A 17,924-nucleotide genomic window follows, 5' to 3' on the forward strand; every position below is an offset into this window, starting at 1 on the left:
TATTGGTCGATAACCTATCCCCAGAGATGGAGACGGAGAAGTCGAGGAAGGGAAGGGAAGAGTCAGAGATGGACCATGTGAAGGTGAGGGAAGGGTGGAAATTGGAGGCAAAGTGAATGAAATTGTCTAGTTCGGGGCGAGAGCAGGAAACGGCACCGATACAGTCATCAATGTATCGGAAAAAGAGGTGAGGGAGGGGACCCGAGTAGGACTGGAACAAAGATTGTTCCACATAGCCCACGAAAAGGCAGGCATAACTAGGACCCATGCGGGTACCCATGGCAACACCTTTGATTTGGAGGAAATGAGTGGAGTCAAAGGAGAAGTTGTTCAATGTGAGAACAAGTTCAGCCAGGCGGAGGAGGGTGGTGGTGGATGGGGACTGGTCGGGCCTCTGTTCAAGGAAGAAGCGGAGCACCCTCAGGCCATCCTGGTGGGGGATGGAGGTGTAGAGGGATTGTACGTCCATGGTGAAAAGGAAGCGGTTGGGGCCAGGAAACTGGAAACTGTTAAAGTGGCGGAGGGCATCCGAAGAGTCGCGGATGTAAGTGGGAAGAGACTGGACAAGGGGAGAAAAGATAGAGTCAAGATAGGAAGAGATAAGTTCCGTGGGGCAAGGACAGGCTGAAACGATGGGTCTACCAGGGCAATCCTGTTTGTGGATCTTGGGAAGGAGGTAGAAGCGGGCTGTGCGGGATTGGGGAACTATGAGGTTGGTGTCGGCGGGGGGGAAGATCTCCAGAGGAGATGAGGTCAGTGACAGTCTTGGAAACAGTGGTTTGATGTTCGGTAGTGGGGTCATGGAACAGAGGCCCGACCAGTCCCCATCCACCACCACCCTCCTCCGCCTGGCTGAACTTGTTCTCACATTGAACAACTTCTCCTTTGACTCCACTCATTTCCTCCAAATCAAAGGTGTTGCCATGGGTACCCGCATGGGTCTTAGCTATGCCTGCCTTTTCGTGGGCTATGTGGAACAATCTTTGTTCCAGTCCTACTTGGGTCCCCTCCCTCACCTCTTTTTCCGATACATTGATGACTGTATCGGTGCCGTTTCCTGCTCTCGCCCCGAACTAGACAATTTCATTCACTTTGCCTCCAATTTCCACCCTTCCCTCACCTTCACATGGTCCATCTCTGACTCTTCCCTTCCCTTCCTCGACTTCTCCGTCTCCATCTCTGGGGATAGGTTATCGACCAATATTCGCTACAAGCCCACTGACTCCCACAGCTACCTGGACTACACTTCCTCCCACCCCGCCTCCTGTAAGGACTCTATTCCATTCTCCCAGTTTCTCCGTCTCCGCCGTATCTGCTCCGACGATGCCACTTTCCACACCAGTGCTTCAGACATGTCTTCCTTTTTCCACAACCAAGGTTTCCCCTCTACCGTGGTTGACACTGCCCTCGACCATGTCAGTTTTATCTCCCGCACTTATGCCCTCACTCCTGCCCCTCCCTCCCAGAACCACGATAGGGTTCCCCTTGTCCTCACCTTTCACCCCACCAGCCTCCACATTCAACGGATCATCCTCTGGCATTTCCGCTACCTCCAAAGTGATCCCACCACCAAACGTATCTTCCCCTCCCCTCCCCTTTCAGCATTCCGTAGGGACCGCTCCCTCCGAGACACCCTAGTCCACTCCTCTATTACCCCAAACTGCCCTTCCCCTTCGCCTGGCACCTTCCCGTGCAAGCGGAGGAGATGTAACACCTGCCCCTATACCTCCCCCCTTCCCACTGTCCAGGGCCCCAAACACCCCTTCCAGGTGAAACAGCGATTTACTTGTACTTCTCGCAGTCTAGTATACTGTATTCGCTGCTCACGATGCGGTCTCCTCTACATTGGGGAGACCAAATGCAGATTGGGTGACCGCTTTGTGGAACACCTCCGTTCAGTCCGTAAGGGTGACCCCGAGCTTCCGGTCGCCTGTCATTTTAATTCACCGCTCCATTCCCACTCGGACCTCACCGTCCTTGGCCTCTTGCATTGTTCCACGGAAGCTCAACGTAAACTTGAGGAACAGCACCTCATCTTCCGATTAGGCACTTTGCAGCCTTCCGAACTCAATATCGAGTTTAACAATTTCAGATCATAACCTTGGCCCTTATCACTTTTTTACTTGTAATTTTTCCACTCCTTTCCCCCCCGCACTTTCCTTTTGTTTCACTCTCCCACCTGGCAGCTATCTCTTGCCCTGCCAGTACACTTCGCACCTAATCTCAGCCTATTACCATCTCGTCTGGCTTCGAACACCTTTTATTGTCTCTTCTACTCCTTTTGTCTCTTTCACTTCTTTTGTCCGATCGCAACCCTGCCTTCGATCTATTTTCTTTTCTTTCCAGTTTTGAAGAAGGGTTCGACCCGAAACGTCAACTCAAATTTCTCTCCACGGATGTTGCCTGACCTGCTGAGTTTTTCCAGCATTTTCTGTTGTTATTTTGGATTTCCAACATCTGCAGTATTTTGCTATCATTTAATCATTATATTGATCAAATTTGTGATGGGCCAATTATTCTAGATTCTCAGATAGTACAGCAAGCAGCCAACACCATGACACTTCACAACAACTCTGCTGTTCCATTGTCTCACTAATCAGCCTAGCATTGGACAATAAGGACCAAGTAGTAAACTGCAGACACTACAGATGCATAGTTACCAGCCTTCCACTTTCGGAGTAGATGTCAGCTTTTTCCGGTACCTGCTTGCAATTATCAGGGAAAGTCACCAATTATTCCTCATTATGTGCTGTACTTTGTACTTGCTGACATTAAATCTCAGCTGCCATTGTTACCTGCCGCTTATATATTTGTGCAACTCATTTTATAATTTCTGAGGTGCCTCCTCTGAACCCACTGCTTCTCCTAGTTTGGTACCACCTCCAGCTTTGTCCAATTTGCATTCACTGGTCTTGCTATCAGTGCGGCCCATTCTGCTATTGTAAGATTGTGCTGTCACTGCTTCTTCGTTTCCACTTCCAGTTCGTGTAACAGATGTCGCTGCTTCCCTTCTGCCACCATTCTAACTAGTGCAAATTAATCTTCCTTTCTGCTGAATGCTCTTTCTTCCCTTTGCTGATTACCAGTTTAGATGATAGAATAAACCAGCACAAATTTAAATTTGTAACAAAACAAATCCCACCATTTATATTGAGTTCTGGATCTGCGGATTGTAATTTCCTCTACAAAGTTTGATATTTCTGCAGCTACCGATCTGCTCAACCACACCCTCATTGCCACCTTTGATGCCCTAGTCCCTATTAAAACAATTACACGCTCGCACCCTGGCCGTTCCCCCTGGGACGGCCCTCATCTTCGCTCCCTTAAGTCCAAGGAACGCAGACGTGAACGGATATGGTGGACAACTGGTTTAGTCATTCACCGCCACGCCTGGTTGGGCCACATAAAGCATTATCGGGTGATGCGCTATCGATTCTAATAAAAGGCTGAGTAGAGTTCAGAACAGCAGGCTTTTATTAACTACTGAATGCAACTACAAACAGATCAGGACTATGCCTCTAGTGGACGACCGAATGGCAGAGAGCTGCCGTGCAGCCGTCCTTATACCAGGTAGCCAAGGGCGGTGTCAGCTGAGGCATAGTCAGGTATAACAGTGAAACAAGAGTGAACGACAACAACAACAACAACAATAGTGAACACAGTGAACGACAGTGGTTTACCACATTCACCCCTCGTTTAAAATTAAGTCCGGCAGGGTGAAGTGTATCAAAAGTTCGAGTAGGTGAGTCTGTCGGGCGGCCTCGTTTGCCGTCGAGATCTTCGTGGCGACGGTTGAGATGGTACAGCTTCCAACGACGCGTCTTGAACGGGATCGAGCACCGGCGTATCATCCCCTTTGGTGTTGGGTGGGCGAGTGGACTCCGGCGGGTCCTGGGGTCGCGGCATGCCGTCTACTGGGGTGGAATGGACAGGGGTGAGAATTGGGTCTACTGAATTTTGGGCCGTGTCGAAGGCGGTCGTGGTGGAGGGCAATGGTGACGGGTCAGTGGACCCCGAGGGTGCCAGATCTCTAATGGAGACTGTATCCTCCCGCCCGTCCGAGTATGCCACGTAGGCGTACTGGGGGTTGGCATGGAGGAGGTGAACCTTCTCTACCAGGGGAGCCGTTTTGTGGGACCTTACATGCTTCCTCAGCAGGACGGGCCCTGGGGACGTCAGCCAGTGTGGTAGTGAGGTACCGGATGTGGACCTCCAGGGAAAAACGAACATTCGCTCATGGGGGGTGGCGTTGGTGGCAGTACACAGCAGTGACCGGATGGAGTGGAGCGCATCAGGTAGGACATCCTGCCAACGGGAGGTCGGAAGGCCCCTAGATTTTAAGGCTAGGAGGGCCGCCTTCCAGACCGTCGCGTTCTCTCTTTCAACCTGTCCGTTCCCCCAGGGGTTGTAGCTGGTAGTCCGGCTTGAGGCAATACCTCTCACTAGCAGGTACTGAAGGAGTTCGTCGCTCATGAAGGACGAGCCCCGGTCGCTATGAATATAGCTGGGAAAACCGAACAAAGCAAAGAGGTTGTGCAGGCATTTAATGACCGTAGCGGTGGTCATGTCTGGGCAGGGGATGGCGAAAGGGAAACGGGAGTACTCATCAACTATGTTGAGGAAGTACACATTACGGTCAGAGGAGGGGAGGGGCCCTTTAAAGTCGACACTCAGGCGCTCAAAGGGGCGGGTGGCCTTGATCAGGTTTGCTCTGTCAGGCATATAGAAGCGCGGCTTGCACTCTGCACAGACTGGGCAGCTCCTGGTCATGGTCCTGACCTCCTCGATGGAGTAAGGCAGGTTGCGGGCCTTGATGAAGTGGAGGAACCTGGTGACCCCCGGGTGGCAGAGGTCGTTGTGGAGGCCCCGTAGTCTTATCGATCTGCGCGTTGGCGCATGTGCCTCGCGATAGAGCATCTGAGGGTTCGTTGAGTTTCCCGGGCCGGTACAAGATGTCGTAATTGTAGGTGGAAAGTTCAATTCTCCACCTCAAAATCTTGTCATTTTTGATTTTGCCCCTCTGCTTATTATTGAACATAAAAGCAACTGAACGCTGGTCAGTAAGCAGGGTAAATCATTTTCCAGCCAGGTAGTGCAGCTAGTGGCACACCGCCTCCACAATGGCCTGGGCCTCCTTTTCCACAGAGGAGTGTCTGAGTTCGGAGCCCTGGAGGGTTCGTGAAAAGAAGGCCACAGGTCTTCCCGCCTGGTTAAGGGTAGCGGCCAGGGCAAAGTCGGATGCATCGCTCTCCACCTGGAAGGGGATGGACTCGTTCACCGAGTGCATGGTGGCCTTGGCAATGTCATCTTTTATATGGTGAAAGGCTGAGCGGGCCTCCGCCGTCAGGGGAAAGGAAGTGGACTTGATAAGTGGACGGGCTTTGTCCGCATAATGAGGGACCCACTGGGCGTAATAGGAAAGGAAGGCCAGGCACCTTTTGAGGGCCTTGAGACAGTGGGGCAGGGGAAGTTCCATCAGGGGGCGCATCCGGTCAGGGTCAGGACCGATGACTCCGTGTTCCACCACGCAGCCAAGGATAGCGAGGCGGGTTGTGCGGAATATGCACTTTTCCTTGTTGTACGTGAGGTTTAGGAGTTGGGCCGTGCGAAGGAACTTATCAAGGTTGGCGTCATGGTCCTGTAGGTCATGGCCGCAGATGGTCACGTTGTCCAGGTAGGGAAACGTGGCCTGTAACGCATTCTCGTCGACCATCCGGTCCATCTCCCTCTGGAAGACGGAGACACCATTGGTGACGCCGAAAGGAACCCTGAGGAAGTGAAAAAGACGGCAGTTTGCCTCGAAAGCTGTGTACTGGCGGTCCTCAGGGCGGATAGGGATTTGGTGGTATGCTGCCTTGAGGTCAATGGTCGAGAAAACGCGATATTGCGCTATCGTATTAACCATGTCGGCTATGCGGGGGAGAGGGTATGCGTCCAACTGGGTGTACTTGTTGATTGGCTGTAGTCGATGACCAGGCGCTGCTTGTTGCCGGTCTTAACGACTACCACCTGAGCTCGCCAGGGGCTGGTACTACCCTCAATAATCCCCTCCTTCAGGAGCCGCGTCACCTCAGATCTTATAAAGGATCTGTCCCCGGTGCTGTATCGCCTGCTCTTTGTGGCGATAGGCTTGCAGTCGCGGGTGAGGTTAGCGAACAGGGGGGGGCGTGTGATTTTGAGGGTGGAGAGACTACAGGTGGGGCGCGGTGGGCAATTTAAAAACTGCTGGTTGCAGACAGTGAGTGGGGGAAAAGATCCACCGTATGTCAAGGTGACACTCTTAAAGTGACAATGAAAGTCCAACCCCAGCAGAACGGCAGCGCAGAGATGTGGCAGGACGAAGAGCTTTACATTTTTATAAACGGAGCTCCTCACCGAAAGGGTCACTATGCAGTAGCCGCCGACGTCTGCTGAGTGAGATTTTGAGGCCATGGAGATCCGATGACGCGCTGGCAGGACCGAGAGGGAATAATGCCGTACCGTATCAGGGTGTATGAAGCTCTCCGTGCTCCCGGAATCAAAAAGGCAAGTTGTGGCGCGGCCATTTACCTGGATGTCCATCGTGGACCTGGCTAGCTGATGGGGTCTGGATTGATCCAGCGTAATGGAGGCCGCTGTGGAGTCGGGAGCGTCGCTGTAAAACCCCGGTGAGGCGGTCGGTGAGTCGGGGGCCCGTTGGCAAAATGGCGGACAAAATGGCGGCGTCGGAGAAGAAGGACAAAATGGCGGCGCCCATGACGATCCCGATCCCCACGAGGCTGGAGGAAGGCAAGATGGCCGCTCCCACGAATCGCAAGCGGCGCTGCTGAAGGTAGGGGTCTTCTGACTTCTGCAGACGCCAGCGTAGTGTCCCTTCTTACCGCAGGCAGGGCAGACAGCGTTTTTCGCCCGGCAGCGCGCCCTGGGGTGTTTGGTTTGGCCACAGAAATAACATTTCTGGCTCGGGCGGGACATCGCTGCAGCAGTTGGGGCCGGGGCCCGGGGCGGCGCCACGTCCCAAGATGGCGGCGGCCGCGACATCCACGAGGCGGCCGCGCGGTCCGGGGAGTAGGCCTCCATGTTCCGATGGGCTACGTCCAACGAAAGGGTGAGTGAAATCGCCTTCTTCAGGTCGAGCTCGCTACTTTCCAGCAGTCGCTGCTGTGTGTGAGTGGACCTGAGGCCCGCAACGAGGGCGTCCCGGATGAGCTCCTCCGTATGTTCCGTGGCTGATACTTGCTTGCATTCGCAGGCTCGGCCGAGTTCCTTCAGCGCCCGTATGTATGCTTCTGTGGGTTCCCCGGGCTGTTGTTTGCGGGACCCCAGGAGATGTCTTGCGTAAACATAGTTGACCGGGCGTGCATATTGTTCCTTTAAAATGTCGATAGCCCCCTGGTAGCTCGTAGCGTCCCGGATAAGGGCAAAAGCTCGGTGGTTTACTTTCGAATTCAGCACCCTGAGCTTGTCGGCGTCGGTGGCGACGGTCTCGCCGGATGCAGCCAGAAAAGACTCAAAACAGTTCAACCAGTGTGAGAACTTAGCAGGCGAGTCCGGTTCTTGCGGGTCGAGTTCCAGGCACTTGATCTTAAGTATCTGCAGCATCGTTATTATTATTTTTTGTTGTTGTTGTCAGTAGTTAATAAAATTGATGCGCTATCGATTCTAATAAAAGGCTGAGTAGAGTTCAGAACAGCAGGCTTTTATTAACTACTGAATGCAACTACAAACAGATCAGGACTATGCCTCTAGTGGACGACCGAATGGCAGAGAGCTGCCGTGCAGCCATCCTTATACCAGGTAGCCAAGGGCGGAGTCAGCTGAGGCATAGTCAGGTATAACAGTGAAACAAGAGTGAACGACAACAACAACAACAACAATAGTGAACACAGTGGACGACAGTGGTTTACCACATCGGGTCCTGCTCTCGTCTGCCAAAACTGCTCACTATTCCAGAGTCATTCTAGAATGCAAAGATAAACCCCGGCTCCTATTCTCCACTGCTAACCATCTTCTTAAACCCCTCTCCCCTGTCTCCTCCACCCTCACCTCCGACAACAAGTGTGAGGAGATCATGGACTTCTTTGTCTCTAAGATTGAGACCATCCGTTCAGCTGCCTCTGCCACTTCCCTTCCTTCCCCTAGCCCACCGGGCCAAACTTCCTCCAAGGTTTCCCCCTGCCCTAGCCCTGAACTCACATCTTTCTCCAGTTTCTTTACGATCTCCCCTCATGACCTCACTGTGTTCCTCTTGTCCATGAGACCCACTTCCTGCTCCCTCGACCCTATTCCCACCAAATTGCTGACCACCCAACTTCCTTTTCTGGCTCCCATGTTAGCTGACATTTTTAACGGTTCTTTCTCCTCAGGAACTGTTCTCCTCTCCCTCAAATCTGCCGTCATTACCCCTCTCCTCAAAAAAAACAACCCTTGACCCCTCCGTCCTTGCAAACTACCACTCCATCTCCAACTTCCCTTTCCTCTCCAAAGTCCTTGAACGTGTTGTCGCCTCCCAAATCCGTGCCCATCTTTCCCGCAATTCCATGTTAGAATCCCTCCAATCAGGTTTCCGCCCTTGCCACAGTACCGAAGCGGCTCTCATCAAAATCACAAATGACATCCTTTGTGACTGTGACAAAGGTAAACTATCCTCCTCGTCCTTCTTGACTTGTCTGCAGCCTTTGACATGGTTGACCACTCCATCCTTCTCCAACGCCTTTCCACCATCGTCCAGCTGGGTGGGACTGCACTCGCCTGGTTTCATTCATATCTATCTAATCATAACCAGAGAATCACCTGCAATGGCTTCTCCTCCCGCTCCCTCATTGTTACCTCTGGTACCCCCCCAGGATCTATCCTTGGCCCCCTCCTATTTCTCATCTACATGTTGCCCCTTGGCAACATCATCCGAAAACACAGCATCAGTTTCCACAGGTACGCCGACGACACCCAGCTCTACCTCACTACCACTTCTCTCGACCCCTCCATGGTCTCTAAATTGTCAGACTGTTTGTCCGACATCCAGTTCTGGATGAGCAGATTTTCTCCAATTAAATATTGGGAAGACTGAAGCCATTGTTTTCGGTCCCCGCCACAAACTCCGTTCCCTAGCCACTGACTCCATCCCTCTCCCTAACATCTGTCTGAGGCTGAACCACACTGTTCGCAACCTTGGTGTCATATTTGATCCTGAAATGAGCTTCCAACCACATATCCGCAGCATAACTAAGACCGCCTATTTCCACCTCCGTAACATCGCCTGTCTCTGCCCTTGCCTCAGCTCATCCGCTGCTGAAACACTCAACCATATCTTTGTTACCTCTAGACTTGACTATTCCAATGCACTCCTGGCTGGCCTCCCACATTCCACCCAACGTAAACTTGAGGTCATCCAAAACACTGCTGCCCGTGTCCTAACTCGCACCAAGTCCCGTTCACCCATCACCCCTGTGCTCGCTGACCTACACTGGCTCCCAGTTAAGCAGCGCCTCGATTTCAAAATTCTCATCCTTGTTTTCAAATCCCTCCATGGCCTCGCCCCTTCCTATCTCTGTAATCTCCTTCAGCCCCACAACCCCCCCGAGATATCTGTGCTCCTCTAATTCTGCTCTCTTGAGCATCCCTGATTATAATCGCTCCACCATTGGTGGCCGTGCCTTCTGTTGCCTAGGCCCTAAGCTCTGGAATTCCCTGCCTAATTCTTTCCATTTCGCTACCTCTCTTTCCTCCTTTAAGACGCTCCTTAAAACCGACCTCTTTGGCCAAGCTTTTGGTCACCAACCTAATTTCTCCTTATGTGGCTTGGTGTCATTTTTTTTTGTCTTTTAATACTCCTGTGAAGCGCCTTGGGACGTTTTACTACGGTAAAGGTGCTATATAAATACACGTTGTTGTTATTGCCACTGCCTTATTTATAGACATTTTACATTTTCAAATAATGATACTGAAACTAAATGGAAGCTAGGGAATTGGAGATAAAATTTACATTTCTAATGTATTTCCTAAGCTGTGGGATGATGTGTAGTGACTAAATCTAAAAATAATTTCCGACCAATTTCAAATAGCTACTAATTAAAAAGGAACTTTGCATGTACAGGCCTTTTCAGTATAAATGATAAGAAAAACAGGTCTTCCAACTGTTTTGATTATCTGCCTGAGGAATCAACCAACAATGACAAGATACTACGGAACTGGTGGAGTGTGCAGTGAGGCTGTGGGTATTATGATCACTAGTGCAGTGTGCTCTCAGTCTGTGAGTATTATGGTCACTAGTGCAGTGAGCTCTCAGTCTGTGGGTATTGTGGTCACTAGTGCAGTGTGCTCTCAGTCTGTGAGTATTATGGTCACTGGTGCAGTGTGCTCTCAGTCTGTGGGTATTAGGTCACTGGTGCAGTGTGCTCTCAGTCTGTGGGTATTATGGTCACTAGTGCAGTGTGGTCTCAGTCTGTGAGTATTATGGTCACTGGTGCAGTGTGCTCTCAGTCTGTGGGTATTATGGACACTAGTGCAGTGTGCTCTCAGTCTGTGAGTATTATGGTCACTGGTGCGGTGTGCACTCAGTCTGTGGGTATTATGGTCACTAGTGCACTGTGCTCTCAGTCTGTGGGTATTAGGTCACTAGTGCAGTGTGCTCTCAGTCTTTGGGTATTAGGTCACTAGTGCAGTGTGCTCTCAGTCTGTGGGTATAATGGTCACTAGTGCAGTGTGCTCTCAGTCTGTGGGTATTATGGTCACTAGTGCAGTGTGCTCTCAGTCTGTGGGTATTGTGGTCACTAGTCCAGTGTGCTCTCAGTCTGTGAGTATTGTGATCACTAGTGCAGTGTGCTCTCAGTCTGTGGGTATTGTGGTCACTAGTGCAGTGAGCTCCTAGTTCTGAGTATTGTGGTCACTAGTGCAGTGTGCAGTCAGGCTGTGGGTATTATGGTCACTAGTGCAGTGAGCTCCCCGTTGTGAGTATTGTGGTCAATTGTGGTCACTAGTGCAGTGTGCTCTCAGTCTGTGGGTATTGTGGTCACTAGTGCAGTGTGCTCTCAGTCTGTGAGTATTAGGTCACTAGTGCAGTGTGCACTCAGTCTGTGGATATTATGGTCACTAGTGCAGTGTGCACTCAGTCTGTGGGTATTGTGGTCACTAGTCCAGTGTGCTCTCAGTCTGTGAGTATTGTGATCACTAGTGCAGTGAGCTCTCAGTCTGTGGGTATTGTGGTCACTCGTGCAGTGAGCTCCTAGTTCTGAGTATTGTGGTCACTAGTGCAGTGTGCAGTCAGGCTGTGGGTATTATGGTCACTAGTGCAGTGAGCTCCCCGTTGTGAGTATTGTGGTCAATTGTGGTCACTAGTGCAGTGTGCTCTCAGTCTGTGGGTATTGTGGTCACTAGTGCAGTGTGCTCTCAGTCTGTGGGTATTGTGGTCACTAGTGCAGTGTGCAGTCTGTGGGTATTGTGGTCACTAGTGCAGTGTGCAGTCTGTGGGTATTGTGATCACTAGTGCAGTGCACGCTTAGTCTGTGGGTATTATGGTCACTAGTGCAGTGTGCTCTCAGTCTGTGGGTATTATGGTCACTAGTGCACTGAGCTCTCAGTCTGTGGGTATTGTAGTCACTAGTGCAGAGTGCTCTCAGTCTGTGAGCATTATGGTCACTAGTGCAGTGTGCTCTCGGTCTGTGGGTATTATGGTCACTAGTGTTCTGAGCTCTCAGTCTGTGGGTATTGTAGTCACTAGTGCAGAGTGCTCTCAGTCTGTGAGTATTATGGTCACTGGTGCAGTGCGCTCTCAGTCTGTGGGTATTGTGGTCACGAGTGCAGTGAGCTCTCAGTCTGTGGGTATTGTGGTCACTAGTGCAGTGAGTTCTCAGTCTGGGTATTATGGTCACTAGTGCAGTGGGCTCTCAGTCTGTGGATATTGTGGTCAGTAGTGCAGTGTGCACTCAGTCTGTGGGTATTATGGTCACTAGTGCAGTGTGCTCTCAGTCTGTGGGTATTGTGGTCACTAGTGCAGTGTGCTCTCAGTCTGTGGGTATAGTGGTCACTAGTGCAGTGTGCTCTCAGTCTGTGGGTATTGTGGACACTAGTGCAGTGTGCTCTCAGTCTGTGGGTATTGTGGTCACTAGTGCAGTGTGCTCTCAGTCTGTGGGTATTATGGTCACTAGTGCAGTGTGCTCTCAGTCTGTGGGTATTGTGGTCACATAGAAACATAGAAACCTAGAAGATAGGAGCAGGAGTAGGCCATTCGGCCCTTCGAGCCTGCTCCGCCATTCAATGAGATCATGGCTGATCATCCAAATCCAGTACCCTGTCCCTGCCTTCTCCCCAATCCCTTGATCCCTTTAGCCTTAAGAAATATATCCAACTCTTTCTTGAATATATTTAATGAACTGGCCTCCACCGCCCTCTGTGACAGAGAATGCCACAGGTTCACCACTCTCTGGGTAAAGAAATTCCTCCTCATTTCGGTCCTAAATGGCTTACCCCTTATCCTTAGACTATGACCCCTGGTTCTGGACTCCCCGGCCATCAGAAACATCTTTCCTGCATCTAGTCTGTCCAGGCCTCACAGAACTTTATAGGTTTCGATAAGATCCCCTCTCAATCTTCTAAACTCCAGTGAGTATAAGCCCAATCGACACAATCTCTCCTCATACGTCATTCCTGCCATCCCAGGTATCAGCCTGGTGAATCTTCGCTGCACTCCTTCCATGGCAAGAACGTCCTTCCTCAGGTAAGGCGACCAAAACTGCACACAATACTCAAGGTGCGGTCTCACCAAGGCCCTGTACAACTGTAGCAAGACATCCTTGTTCCTGTACTCGAACGCTCTTGCTACGAAGGCCAACATACCATTTGCCTTCTTAACCGCCTGCTGCACCTGCATGCTTACCTTCAGCGACTGGTGCACAAGAACACCCAGGTCTCTTTGCACTTCCCCTTCTCCCAATCTATTGCCATTCAAATAATAATCTGCCTTCCTGTTTTTGCCACCGAAGTGGATAACCTCACACTTATCCACATTATAGTGCATTTGCCATGTTTCTGCCCAATCACCCAACCTGTCCAAATCGTACTGGAGTTTCACGACATCCTCCTCACAGCATACCCTCCCACCCAGCTTTGTGTTGCCTGCAAATTTGGAGATATTACATCCAATTCCCTCATCCAGATCATTTATATATATTGTGAACAGCTGGGGTCCTAGGACCGATCCTTGCGGTACCCCACTAGTCACTGCCTGCCACTCGGAAAACGACTCGTTTATTCCAACTCTTTGCTTTCTGTCCGCCAACCAGTTCTCTATCCAAGTCAATACCTTGCCCCCAATCCCTTGTGCCTTAATTTTGCACGCTAATCTCTTATGTGGGACCTTATCGAAAGCCTTCTGAAAGTCCAAATACACCACATCCACTGGTTCTCCCTTATCTATTTTACCAGTTACATCCTCAAAAAATTCCAGTACATTAGTCAAGCATGATTTACCTTTTGTAAATCCATGTTGACTTTGTCCGATCCTGGCACTGCTTTCCAAGTGCTCTGCTATTACATCTTTTATAATAGACTCTAGCATTTTCCCCACTACTGATGTCAGGCTTACCGGTCTATAATTCCCCGCTTTTTCTCTACCACCTTTTTTGAATAGTGGGGTAACATTAGCTACCCTCCAATCCATGGGTACTGTTCCAGAGTCTATCGAGTTCTGGAAGATGACCAGCAATGCATCTACTATTTCTAGGGCCACTTCCTTAAGTACCCTAGGATGTAGATTATCAGGCCCTGGGGATTTATCGGCCTTCAGTCCCATCAATTTTCCTAACACCATTTCCCCACAAATACTGATTTCTTTCAGTTCCACCCTTTCATCAGACCCTATGTTCCCCGGTACCTCTGGGAGGTTATTTGTGTCCTCCTTTGTGAAGACAGAACCAAAATATGTATTCAGTTGGTCTGCCATTTCTTTGTTCCCCATTATAAATTCCCCTGATTCTGACTACAAGGGACCTATGCTTGACTTCACCAATCTTTTTCTCTTCACATATCTATAAAAGCGTTTACAGTCAGTTTTTATGTTCCCAGCTAGCTTACTCTCATATTCTATTTTCCCTTTCTTAATTAATCCCTTTGCCCTCCTTTGTTGAATCCTAAACTGCTCCCAATCCTTAGGATTATTGCTTTTTCTGGCCAATTTATATGTCCTCTCCTTGGATCTTATGCTATCCCTAATTTCCCTTGTTAGCCACGGTTGAGTCACCTTTTTTGTTTTATTTTTATGCCAAACTGGGATGAACAAATTCTGTAGCTCATCCATTCGGTCTTTGAATGTTTGCCATTGCCTATCCACCGTCAACCCTTTGAGTGCCATTCCCCAATCAATCCTACCCAACTCGCTCCTCAGACCATCGTAGTTTCCTTTATTTAAATTCAGGACCCTAGTCTCTGAGTCAACTACTTCATTCTCCATCTTAATGAAGAATTCGATCATATTATGATCGCTCAGACCCAAGGGGCCTCGTACAACAAGATTGCTAATTAATCCTTTCTCGTTACATAATACCCAGTCTAAGATGGTCTGATCTCTGGTTGGTTCCTCGACATATTGGTCCAGGAAACCATCCTGTAAACACTCCAGGAATTCCTCCTCCACAGTATTGTAACTAATTTGGTTGGCCCAATCTATAAGTAGATTAAAGTCACCCATGATGACTGCTGTGCCCTTATTGCACGCTTCTTTAATTTCCCTTTTAATGCCATCCCCAACCTCCACCTTACTGTTTGGAGGTCTATATACCACTCCCACTAATGTTTTTTCCCCTTAGTATTTCTCAATTCTACCCATACAGATTCCACATCATCAGAGCTAATATCCTTCATTACAATTGTGTTAATCCCTTCTTTAACCAGTAATGCTACCCCACCTCCCTTTCCTTTTTGCCTATCTTTCCTGAATATCGAATACCCCTGGATGTTGAGTTCCCAGTCTTGGCTATCCTTGAGCCACGTTTCCGTAATCCCAACCAAATTGTATTCGTTTACCTCTATTTGCGCAGCCAATTCATCCACCATATTACAAATTCTCCTCGCATTAAGACACAAAGCCTTCAGGCTTGTTTTTTTAACGCTCTTAGACCTATTAGAATTATTATTTACTGTGGCCACGTTTGATTTAATCCATTGATTTCTCTGACTGCCGCTTTTGTTTCTCTCCTTCCTATCTTTTGCTTTTATCCTTGTTTCCCTTTCCTCTGTCTCCCTGCACAGGTTCCCAACCCCCTGCCATTTTAGTTTAAACCCTCCCCCACAGCACTAGCAAACACTCCCCCTAGGACATCGGTTCCAGCCCTGCCCAGGTGCAAACCGTCCGGTTTGAACTGGTCCCACCTCCCCCAGAACCGGTTCCAATGTCGCAGGAACTTGAATCCCTCCCCCTGGCACCATTCCTCTAGCCACATATTCACCTGAAATATCCTTCTATTTCTACTCTGACTAGCACGTGGCACTGGTTGCAATCCTGAGATTACTAACTTTGAGGTCCTGTTTTTTAATTTATCTCCTAACTCCCTATATTCCACTTTTAGGACCTCATGCCGCTTTTTACCTATATCGTTGGTGCCTATATGCACCACGACAATTGGCTGTTCACCCTCCCCTTCCAAGATGTTCTGCAGCCGCTCAGAGACATCCTTGACCCTTGCACCAGGGAGGCAACACACCATCCTGGTGTCTCGTTTGCGGCCACAGAAACGCCTATCTATTCCCCTTACAATAGAATCCCCTATTACTATAGCTCTACCCCTCTTTTTCCTCCCATTCTGTGCAGCAGAGCCACCCCTGGTGCCAGGAAGTTGGCTGCTGCTGCCTTCCTCTGATAAGCCACCCCCCCAACAGTACCCAAAGTGGTGTATCTGTTGGAGAGGGGGATGGCCACAAGGGACCCCTGCACTACCTGCCTGCGCCTAGTACTCTGCCTGTTGGTCACCCGTTCCCTTTCTTCCGGTCCAACCTCTACCTGCGGTGTGTCCAACTCCGTAAACGTGCTATTCACGATGTCCTGAGCATCGTGAACGCACCAGTATGCATCCAATCGCAGCTCCAGTGCCGCAATGCGGTCTGTCAGTAGTTGCAGCTGGATGCACTTCTTGCACACGTAGTTGTCAGGGACACAGGAAGTGTCCCTGATTTTCCACATGTCGCAGGAGGAGCATATCACGTGGCCCGGCTGTCCTGCCATGACTTACCCTTTAATTAATTGAATTTAAATTAAATCATTCAATCCCACTAATTACACTACAGTTAACTGGTTTACCAACAGTCCCCGCTACACCAGAGAGACCTTAGTAACTATAAACCACAGAGTTAAAGTTTAAAAAAAGAGAGAAATACTCACCAACCAATCACTTACCTGCTTCCTGGTGACGTCACACTTGGATTACTTTTTACCTCTCTCCCCCACTGTTGAATTGGTAAGCCTCGCCTCGCTGCTGCCGCCGGTTTTAAGCTCCGCCGCTGCTCGCTGTTCCCCACACAGGTCCGCTCTAGTGCAGTGTGCTCTCAGTCTGTGGGTATTATGGTCACTAGTGCAGTGTGCACTCAGTCTGTGGGTATTATGGTCACTAGTGCAGTGTGCTCTCAGTCTGTGAGTATTGTGGGCACCAGTGCACTGTGCTCTCAGTCTGTGGGTATTGTGGTCACTAGTGCAGTGAGCTCTCAGTCTGTGGGTATTATGGTCACTCGTGCCGTGTGCACTCAGTCTGTCAGTATTATGGTCACTAGTGCAGTGTGCAGTCAGTCTGTGGGTATTGTCGTCACTAGTGCAGTGCGCTCTCAGTCTATGGGAATTATGGTCATTCGTGCAGTGAGTTCTCAGGCTGGCTATTGTGGTCACTAGTGCAGTGAGTTCTCCGTCTGGGTATTGTGGTCACTAGTGCAGTGTGCACTCAGTCTGTGGGTGTTGTGGTCACTAGTGCAGTGTGCTCTCAGTCTGTGCATATTGTGGTCACTAGTGCAGTGTGCACTCAGTCTGTGGGTATTGTGGTCACTAGTGCAGTGTGCTGTCAGTGTGAGAGTATTAGGTCACTAGTGCAGTGTGCTCTCAGTCTGTGGTATTATGGTCACTAGTGCAGTGTGCTCTCAGTCTGTGGGTATTAGGTCACTAGTGCAGTGTGCTCACAGTCTGAGTATTATGGTCACTAGTGCAGTGTGCTCTCAGTCTGTGAGTATTGTAGTCACTAGTGCTGTGAGCTCTCAGTCTGTGGGTATAATGGTCACTAGTGCAGTGTGCTTTCAGTCTGTGGGTATTGTGGTCACTAGTGCTATGAGCTCTCAATCTGTGGGTATTATGGTCACTAGTGCAGTGAGCTCTCAGTCTGTGGGTATTGTGGTCACTAGTGCAGTGTGCTCTCAGTCTGTGGGTATTGTGGTCACTAGTGCAGTGTGCTCTCAGTCTGTGAGTATTATGGTCACTAGTGCAGTGTGCTCTCAGTCTGTCAGTATTATGGCCACTACAGCAGTGTGAAGTCTGTGGGTATTGTGGTCACTAGTGCAGTGAGCTCTCAGTCTGTGAGTATTAGGTCACTAGTGCAGTGAGCTCTCAGTCTGTGGGTATTATGGTCACTAGTGCAGTGAGCTCTCAGCCTGTGGGTATTGTGGTCACGAGTGCAGTGTGCACTCAGTCTGTGGGTATAGAAGTCACTAATGCAGTGTGCTCTCAGTCTGTGAGTATTGTGGTCACTAGTGCAGTGTGCACTCAGTCTGTGGGTATTGTAGTCACTAATGCAGTGTGCACTCAGTCTGTGGGTATAGAAGTCACTAGTGCAGTGTGCTCTCAGTCTGTGGTATTATGGTCACTAGTCCAGTGTGCTATCAGTCTGTGGGTATTGTGGTCACGAGTGCAGTCAGTCTGTGTGTATTGTGGTCACTAGTGCAGTGTGCTCTCAGTCTGTGAGTATTGTGGTGACTAGCGCAGT

Source organism: Somniosus microcephalus, chromosome 10 (genome assembly GCF_052327205.1).
Source record: "Somniosus microcephalus isolate GS21.2 chromosome 10, FLI_Smic_1.0, whole genome shotgun sequence".
Lineage (NCBI taxonomy): Eukaryota > Metazoa > Chordata > Chondrichthyes > Squaliformes > Somniosidae > Somniosus > Somniosus microcephalus.